The following is a 10663-nucleotide window of genomic DNA, read 5'->3' as shown; positions in this document are numbered from 1 at the left end:
ATATTAGATAGACACCATATTAATTTATTGGGAGTTTCAGTGACGTGTGTCATTTCATGAAAAGTATTAACCATTTTTTCTTACCGTATTGTGACTGATCCCATTCACTTGAACTTACAGCAACAATTTGTCATGTCAAGCATTCAAGAAGTCTTTCAAAATGTGAAGCTTTATTTAACGCAAGATGCAGCATCCCTACACAACCACAGATGTGTATGGTCTCCTATTGATGAGGTTTTTGCAGTACAGGTGGATTTGATAAGCAGCTTCAATAGAACACCTTCCGTATTACCCGGAGCAACACCACTAAACTTTTTTAGAGCAACTCATAAAGGATAAAGTTTACAGCACTAAAATGGCAACGGAAATGTACTCAGGGTTCTCATTGACCGAGAATACGCACAAATGTCGAATAAAATGTTTCTCGGTGTTGCCCGTAATTAGTTGTGTATGGACTAAAATATTTATAAGCTTGAAAACAGATGATCATAGAAATATTTGACTTAGTGTGTAGATCCATACAAGTAGAAAGAAACATTTTTCAACACGTAAGAACTGATAGAAAAGCATGTATAAGATAAAATCCTTTAACAACAGAAAAATTTATAAGCAACCAGCCATGATGAAAAATATATCTTTCTACTTTTACTACAATATATTTCAGCGCTTCAAAAACAAACTTATGCTTGTTTACATATGACGTAATATATATATATATATATATATATATATATTTGTATACATATATATATATATGTGTGTGTGTGTGTGTGTGTGTGTATACATACACACATACATATATAAATACATATGTGTGTGTGTGTGTATATATATATATAGTTGGAATCTACAAAAAGAAACAAAAGACGAAGTCTGGTGTACGAACAGAAAACAGGTGTAGTAGTTTCACGCTGGGGAAGGTGAACGTTTTGCGTTTCGAGTCGCTGCTCTTCAACAGAAGCGAAAGCGAAAAAATAAAGGGAGAGAGAATGAAAAAAAAAACTTTAGTGGCTAGCGGTTGATCATGCCCGCTGGATGGCTGACTGGACGGAGGTGGTCAGACAGGGGTGCTAGGAAGAAGGAGAGATAATAAAGTAGTGGTGATTCCAAAACGAGGTGCGCGTACGTGTGTAGTGATTGGGTGTAAGTGTGTGAGCGTGGATTGGGGCTGGTGACCTTGACGTGTGGATGCTTGCATGTGTAGGTGTGTGGATATATATATATGTACATATATATATATATATATATATATATATATATATATATATATATATATATATATATATATATATTATATACATATATATATATAATTTTGAAATAGGATAAAATCTTTATAATATTTATCCAAGTAGTTAGCGTGGATTATGAAATCACAGTGATGTGCAGCTAAGTTCTGTTTTTAAATGACTTACTTCGAGAGTTGCATTCGGTACTATGTGTTTATTTATTTTGGTAGTTTTAACTTTAAGCGTCCCTCCAAGCATATATATGTGTGTGTATGTATGTATGTATGTATGTATGTATGTATGTATGTATGTATGCATGTATATAAACCTAAGCGCACATTCACAATATAAAAATGTGTACAAATAGAGATGTAGATAGATAGATAGATAGATACATACATACATACATACATACATACATACTTACATACATACATACATACATACATTCATACATACATACATACATACATACATACATACATACATACATACATAACTGTGTTTGTTTCTGATGTGTGTGTGTGTGTGTGTTAAGAAAGCATCTAGAAGTGAGGCTGGAATCGAATTTCATTCTCCGATTACTTCCATATATATAGCCTGTGGAACAAGAGTCCCAACACTTTTAACAAACGACTGCCATCAACCAGCAGTCAGCCATTATTAACCGAGAGATGCCAGCCAAATCTATACGCAAACGCCAGGAAACGCTTAAAGTGATGAAAAATATGAAATGCCAACGAAAACTCCGGGTGTGTATGTTCGATGCTTCAGCGACCTTTCTAACTCTGACATTTCTCATTTCAAATATCTACGAGTAGTTGACAGTTGCCATCCCTGCACATTCTTGCTGATAAACAATCACCTTGTTAGGTAGCAGTGAATGGGAAAATTCATGGATATATATGCTGCCACATTATCGCCGCTAGATTAAAAGTGATAACAGTCTATTGTCATATCTTCAGCTGATGTGCGTTTAGCTAAGTGATATGGGAGAGAATTTTGAACTTTAAAATTTCTCCTATAACGCCTAGTGTCAATATGTTTAAGATATTAGTTCATTTCACATTTAAGTTACTAACCTACGGTTTAGTATTTAATTAATTCACATTGTGTAATTGTATATTTGAAATGTTATCTATATCTATAATCTCTGAAATCTGCTACTTATCTATTTCCTCCTGGCTTCAATAGTTAGCATTGAATGAAGCTTAGAGCTCTACGTGTCACAGAGTTACAATGGTTTAAATGATGTTGTATTTACTTATTTATTTTGATCTGATGAAAAATGACTTAAGTGCTCCGTAAGGTTAATCTACTTGAACTATATAACTAAATCATTCGGCAATATCCATCGCTTTCGCCCAACCAATTCGTTGATTTCTTTGTGGAAATTGAAAGTAAATTTAAATTGATATAGCATTAACTCTTGCTGACTGGTAGCTCTACATATAACGATCTTTCCATCTTCCATTCATTGCACTGATGTTGTTATTTTACAGAGCCGTGATTAGAAAAGGTGGATTCAGTAATACAATAGACACTCATGAGACGTACGTAATAAACACAACTGCTCTACTTGCACTCGAAGACCTATACAAAGAAAACGAGCGAGCCTCTACGTGATCGCACGACGAGTTAGCAATACAACGCATGGCTTATCATCTTCAAAAAAGAACTCACTGAATACTCTATCATGTGGGAAAAAACACACATTATAAGTATGACAGGAACAGCTTATTTTGTAAGCAAACAGTTTCGAAAATATGCAAGCCTCACGATAGACAACACATACGTTTCACGCTCTTTCTATATATATACGTTATCATTTCACCCTTTTAAAAATCTAAGTATTTGTTAAGAGTAATAACACATTTCTTCCTGTAATAACATCTACGAACAGAATACAGTTAGATCACACTGCTAACACTTGGGAATCTGTATTAACATAGAATTAAAACTTCGGATAGATGTCCAAGCGAGGTGATGTGAGGGTGCTGAAGAGGTATAGCCACACCTGAGAGATATTAAATGCTTGCAAAGTGGAAGAAAAAATTGGGTTGAGATCTCTAGTATATGGTACCCCACTTCATCTCATATAATGAGAATATATATCATCAATCGTGATTCAAGATTAAATACATCGGAATTAGGGTCTCCTTTAAATGTAATGATTTTTCTTGAAGGACTTACATTAAATCTGTTGCCAAATCAGCTCCAATGATGATAGGCTCACTCCTTCGTTTGATGAGGTATCTCACTCCTGATACAATTCTGTTGTCACATATGTAATGCTGTTGGTCCTGATCTATCATCTAAATTGGATTTACTCTCTCATCGTCGTCGTGTGGCTTCCTTGTATGTTTTCTATAAGTATTTTCATGGACATTGCTCCGCTGAGCTCTCTTCTCTGGTTCCTCATTTAAGAACCTATCAGTGATCAACTAGACTTGCATCCAGTTCACTTCAGTATACTGTGCAACCTCCTAAGTGTCGTCAAGCACATTACAGTACCAATTCTTTCGCTCACACTGCTGAACTTTGGAATTCCCTTCTACAGTCTTGTTTTCCTCTTCAATATAACCTCCAGTCATTTAAGTCAAATGTACATCGTCACCTATTGACTTCTGTCTAGCGTCCATTTTATTCTAGTTGCCTTTTCAGTGTCTAAGGAACTTGTAACGAGCGAAAGCTTTAAAATATATATGTGTGTGTGTGTTTGTGTATGTGTGTTAGTGTGTATGTGCTAGTGTTTGTGTGTATTTGTGTGTATGCACATGCCTACATTGATATTAATGCGAAACAGTGATGTGAAGTAAACAGACTTTAGGGTAACTCAAATATGTGAAATATTTTATCTTCTCAAGTCCATTTCGTTGCAGTTTACCGCGAATAAAATGTTCTCACTAATTTCTAAATGTGCAAATACACAGTTATCAGTTGTGAGGTACCGTCTATCGGAGATCTGCTCACGTTTCTGACTAGTTATGTCCTCTTCAGAAAGAGTTACAAAAGATAGGCAATCCTGAGCTGACCAAGGCGTGGCTTCGTAATAAATCAGACAATACTAGTGGTTGATCTGCACTCGTGGAGCACCTGGTTCGAACAAACTCATAAGCAGTAAGAAGAGGCAGAGATATGAAACAAATATACCTTTGGTTAGTTCAAATATGCTTGTCACATATTTTGTATTTACACAGTTTACCATAAACGAGAATGTTTTTCTCTGCAGTAAAGCGCAGTGAATTTACATTTAATAATATATGTCACTAACACATCTAAAGTGAAAGTTTATATGTCTGTGTGCATATATTTATATATATGTGTGTGTATGTGTGTGTATATTGATATATATATATATATATATATATATATATATATATATATATATATATATATATATATATATTTGTTTGTGTGAAAGACAGAGAGTATGTGGTGTGTGTGTTTGTGTGTGTGTGTGTGTGAGTGTATGTCCATTTTTCAGCGAATGTGTTTGTACCAACACCACCTGTAGAAGATAAAAATCAAAGGCCTTTTGCATACTAAGTAACCTAGGCATTTCACAATTATCAATAAATATAGGTCGATAGGTTAAGTTCTGTATTGAAATTAGTACTGAATATGATGCCCCAGTCGGCCGCACTCCAATAAATGTTTTTGTATCAAAAATAAAGAGTAAATAGCATATATAAATATGGCAGACAGAAAATGTTTATAGATAAATATTTGCATAGCACAAAGGCAACATGGTCAATCTTCCTTTAGAAACAGAATGTGTCATTTTATGCATACGCTAGTCACAGAGGTATAATATATTTTGCTACCAAGCACCGACTCACATTCATTAACTTAATTTAAGTTTCATTTGTAAGACCAATGATGAAGAGAATGTTCTTTATGTTTGCATGTTTCGTTTCTCTGTTTTTTTTCCGTTTTTCGAAAAAAGTACGTTTTTTATGTTTTTGTTTTTATGTTTTCGTTTCTCATATTGTCTACGTTTGTTTTATATCCTGTACCCATATATGCATGTAAATATACATATATATGTACGTATGTATATATATATGTGTGTATATATGCATATATGTATATATTATTTATATATCATATATATATATATGCCTATCTATGCATAAAAGTGCATACGTAAGTACAGACATACATGCATACATATATACATACATTGCAAAAGGACGCTCAAAACAAAAAGAAAAGTTTAGTAACAAATGAAAGATCAAAAATCTGCCCTGTAAGTGAAAAACTGAACATTCGATATGGGGAGACATGATGTGGGGAGAAAAAGGTAATAAATAGAAATACTGTTATAAAAATACGATTGGTTTGATAGCAAAAAGATGAATACCGCAGACATAAGATTCAATTTCAGCCGAACTTTGTGATAATGTCGTCAATAGAAGTGTTGATCTCTCGTCAGATAGGCGCCATATTGACTGATCAGCGATGGCAATATTACTATCTAGATTTTAGAAATAATAACTGAAATGATAATATTAGTAGTGTTAATGCCGTAAGTAAACTAGTATTTATATTAGCTTAGAAATCCGTTTTGAAACCAATAGATGTGAGATGAAAGTAGATTGAAATTTATACAATTCTTTGGTGTAAACGTACGGTAGTGATTGTCTGTGAAGTGTTAGTGTGTGTTTATGTTTGTGTGTATCAGACAAAAGTTATTTCTAAAACACCAAGCTAATAACAGCAGAGTCTGCCAGGCATGGATTATACATGTAAAGGCCAGCGGTTATTTCCCAAAATATTTCGTTTGCTTTGACATAGTCATTATTTTAAGATATTATATTATTACTTAATTCATTATATACCGTCATATTCCTATAACACTGGCTTCTGCTCATACATCATATTCGATTGATGAAGACATGTTCGATTATTTATAATGGAGGATGATAGTAGCGGGCTTAGACGAAGAGGAAACAAACAGCTACGAGGGGTGTTCAATAAGTAATGCCCCTGACCCACTTCCCATAGCAGTAGAGCAACGAAACTTGGCACAGTTATTAGTCTTTTTCTACATAGAAACCACTCATAGTTACGCATTTCTACCATCGTCTAATGCAGCTCTGGAGACCGTTTTTGTAGAAGACCCCAGCTTGGTCCTCCAACAACGACATGACGTCAGAAATCAAGGCTGCATCATCTGGGAAACGCTTTCCTTTCAAAAACAACTTCATGGCTGGGAAGAGGTGAAAATCAGAGGGTGCAAGGTCAAGAGAGTAGGGGCAAGGGGGAGGAGTTCATAGCCGCACGCCTGTGCTTCTGATCTGGCGACCATCGAGTTGTGGACCGGAGCGTTGTCCTGCAGGAGGAGGATGCCTTTGCTGATCTTGCCCCGCCTCTTGATTTTGATAGCTTCTCTTAATTTCATCAAAAGTGAAGCATAATAGGCTCCTGTAATTGTAGTACCCTTTGCCAGGAAATCTGTCATCACTACTCCGTCCTGGTCCCAGAAGACTATGAGCATGACCTTGCTAGTGAAGGGCTGCACCCTTGCCTTCTTTGGAGGAGGTGAGTCACGGTGCTTCCACTGCATTGACTGGGCTTTTGTCTCTGGATCATAGTGATGGACCCAGGTTTCATCCTGTGTAATCATTCTTTTGAAAAATGTTGACTCATCTTCTTGGCACATCTCCAAATTCATCCTCGAGCACTCGACGCATTCTTGCTTCCGGAAAGGTATGAGCAACCTGGGAATCCATCTGCCAGACATATGCAAATGGTCATGAATGATTGGATTCCACAGACCCGGTACTAATCTTGACCTCATGGGCTATTTGCCGAATAGTTATGCGTCGATCTTCCAAAATGGCAGCTTCAACTTGATGGACAGATGCCTCATCAATAGCAGTAGGGGGCGACCAGATCTGGGAGCTGTTTCCACAGAGTTCCGACCATGTTTGAATTCACAATGCCAGCGTTTTACAAGGTCATATGATGGGGCATCATCACCATAAGTTACTTTCATTTCATCAAAAGTCTCCCGTGGTGTGCGTCCTTTCAAATATAAAAAGCGGATCAATGCCCGACATTCAACAGGCTCCATTTCACACTTGACTCAGTTTAAACACCTGTAAATCAGAAACCACAATTAGTCCAGAGCTGTAATTTACCACTTAATCTATAGAGATATAGGTAATTGCACAAGCAAAACTCCAGCTAGATCAAACAATTGCAAGTGGGTCAGAGGCATTACTTATTGAACGCCCCTCGTATGCATATGAAGTGCATAATTAAGATATATCTTTGTCTTTTATCGTTCTTCACATTTCAGTCATTGCACTGAGGCCATGCCGGGGCACCGCATTGATAAACATAAGCTGAGCGAATCGGCCCTAGTAATCTTTAAGCCTGACATCTATTCAAAACCACAGTTCTGCACTCCTCAAAACCCCAGTTCGCCCGTACTAGGTAGTATCGCTTCACTACCAAATGCTGTTTAAAAGGGGATATTACTTTTGTGTGTTTGAGATGGCATGAGGAGAACAATAAGTATTGTTTAGAATCTGTTTGTAGTGAATATATGTTTCAATGATTTTGTCTTTTGATGATTAGTATATCCAAGAATGGTTGTTGAGTTTTACTGTATTCCAAGGGGATCGAATAAACAGACTTTAATAACAAATAGAGTAACACCAGCTGTTGGTTGCAGAGTAGCAGTTGGTGCTAATGTGGTACATACTAGATATCGGCAGTCAGAGGCCTAAAATTAGCCAGAAGAGCATACCTCTGGTGACAACGATACGATAAATTGTATTTCTTGTTGATGGATGATACGGGTTGTTGAAGGATATGTAGTTTTTCGCGGAGGAAGAGCTGGCGGTTGGGTGCGCCCTGTCGATAATACACCACTTGATGCTGGGTATTTTATCTCGGAAATCACGGAGTCTCCAGAGAAAACGAGACAGGGAAGTAAATCTATCTCTGTCCCTGGATCTGAATGAATACATATGCTGGGAATATTTTCCCTTGAAATCATTAACTGTCATACCCGTATAGTGCCTAGTAATGCCATCGGATGGAGTAAGGGTAGTTCTGTATAATACGGCCCTTGATAGGAAAGATCATTCTAGGATGCGTACAGCGGGGTTTCGGACGTTGCAGGTTGGGTTTGGGGTGGTGTGGGTGCATTTTTACGTCTGTTGATGCATGCGATGTTAGATGCGATGTTTTCTAACCAGGAGTTGCTCACCTTGACATTATGGGGAAGTGTTTCTTAATTAACGATAGGAAGCCCCTATCTATGTTGATAGTAACTTATACGTTGAAAGTGGGGTTAAACCATATAATTTTCCCTCTCCTAATCCTTTTGGGGTGAAGAGAGGCTGTTTGGAATTTGTCCACATACGTGAGCTTCTCAGCAAACCCGCTCCTAGCCAAAGCAACGTCGTAGCGGGGACGGCTCTTTTCCTAGAAATTACATAATTGTCTTCTAATGGCTGGAATCAGGTTCCTAATTACAGTGGGGGTGAGGTCTTTTGGATGTATACTGTATTCTAGTTAGGCTTCCTGTACGGGTAATATGTGCCCGTACTCAGGTCCAAGAAATTGACTGTAGTTAGGTTTTTTGCAACCGTTATGGACAGACCGAGTTCCTTAAATACTTCTGTCAAGGCCTTCTTGAACCTGTCCATGTTGTGGCTGGTCATACGGCTTTAGATAGTCACGCCGTCGTCCCTATAGAGTGCCGACCAATGTGGGTGGGTACGTCCCTTGAGGGAATCCAAGATGCATATGTCGACGAGGTCGGCGATTTCAACTCCGCCATTGCACCCTATAGAGACGCCGAACGATGGTTCGCCTTCTCTTTTCAACCAGAAGGAATCGTCGTGGGCTACAATTGAATTTCTGACATTCATGATAATTCTGATGTGAAGGCCACTAATGCCGGTGTATTGTCAGCAAACGTTAGGGCCTTATGAAGGAGGAGCTGAGATATGGAAGGGAAGAAGTCGACAATGACGAACAGGGTGAACCTATAGGCTGATTTATTCTCGATCTCGGGACTAGTCTACGACGGCTGCGCTGGAGTCCCATTGAATTAATCCTGTAGCTCCTCTGATATCGGAGTTGATAGTATCGAGAATACATTTGCTAATAATACCTATCTCATTTGGCCCTGGAGTGGAAGTTAGACTTATGGTCCTTAAGTGTAATATGGTGGTGGTGGGAGATCGCGTGGTATGGCGTGGCACGCCACGCGATCCTCTATGTCAAGGCGGGTGGCTAGCTCCTTTGCTTCTGCGTATATGGAATTACGGGTTTTCTTGTATGTTTTGGTGGTGGCACTTGTAAGAAGTCTTCAGTGTGTGGAATAATATTCTATTCTCCGATTAGATGCGAAAATTTTCAAATACAAACAAATGACTGAAAAGTGATGAACGAACCGCGACCATTGTAGCTTTCTCTCCGTATGTTACAAAGCCTTTCGTGTTTGTTTACACAGATTATCTGTTGCAATGTGTACAACATATTATAAGCAAATATCTTATTAGAAATGGAAGTAGAGAGACGTGTCACTGAAGAGATGGCAACAATGCGATGAAATAATTGAAAAAAAAAAGGAAATGACAACATTAACAATACTGAACATTTAAACAATTAACAGTTTGACCAAAGTGTTTGACATATGAGTTTGAATAACTAGTAAGAAAACGGCTGATCGATAAATTGGTTAATGAAGTAACAAACCCATTAACTAACAATAACAATAAAGGACCGAACCAGTGCGTGTGTTTATTATTACTGGTATAATGCCCCTCCCAGAATCATTAGCACGTCGGGCGAAATGCTTAGCGGTATTTCGGCTGCCGTTACGTTGTGAGTTCATATTCCGCCGAGGTCGACTTTGCCTTTCATCCTTTTGGGGTCGATAAATTAAGTACCAGTTAAGCACTGGGGTCGATATAATCGACTTAATACCTATGTCTGTCCATGCTTGTCCTCTCTATGTTTAGCCCCTTGTGGGTAATAAAGAAATGGGTATAATGCCCCTCCCAAGTTTCAATAGTATTTCTTTCAAAACACAAATTTACATCAAGAATCTTGCAAACCAAATACAAATACGTACAATATATATAATTGTGTACCATGTTCTCTCTTTTTATTTGTTTATTTGTCTTTTGTCTCTTTGTTGCCGTACACATTCGCTAGCTTTCTTACAAACGGGTCTAATGCTCTTAGCTTAGACTTTTTGGGGGCAACCAGATCGAACCATCTCAAGAGTAACTGCCCGAAATAGTTGTGACTTCTGGTGCTTTACTGAGAAAAGAAAACCACGAATGACCCGGTTTTTTTTTTTGGCCTGTCCTTCTAATTGTTGCTTCTCTTGTCCGCCTTTGTATCGTCTATATGTCCGAACGTTTTATTGTTCCATATATATTATATATATATATATA

General features: G+C 37.6%; 1 long non-coding RNA gene across 1 annotated transcript; it reads left to right on the top strand.

Moving 5' to 3' along the window:
- Positions 1 to 3938: 3938 nt before the first annotated feature.
- Positions 3939 to 10340, top strand: LOC118763216. Its single transcript, XR_004998966.1, has 3 exons — positions 3939 to 3952; positions 8951 to 8961; positions 10267 to 10340. It is a non-coding gene; the product is annotated as an uncharacterized LOC118763216 (long non-coding RNA).
- Positions 10341 to 10663: the final 323 nt, after the last annotated feature.

Source organism: Octopus sinensis, linkage group LG4 (genome assembly GCF_006345805.1).
Source record: "Octopus sinensis linkage group LG4, ASM634580v1, whole genome shotgun sequence".
In the NCBI taxonomy this organism is placed as follows: Eukaryota; Metazoa; Mollusca; class Cephalopoda; order Octopoda; family Octopodidae; genus Octopus; species Octopus sinensis.
This window is presented reverse-complemented; position numbering and strand designations above follow the sequence as displayed.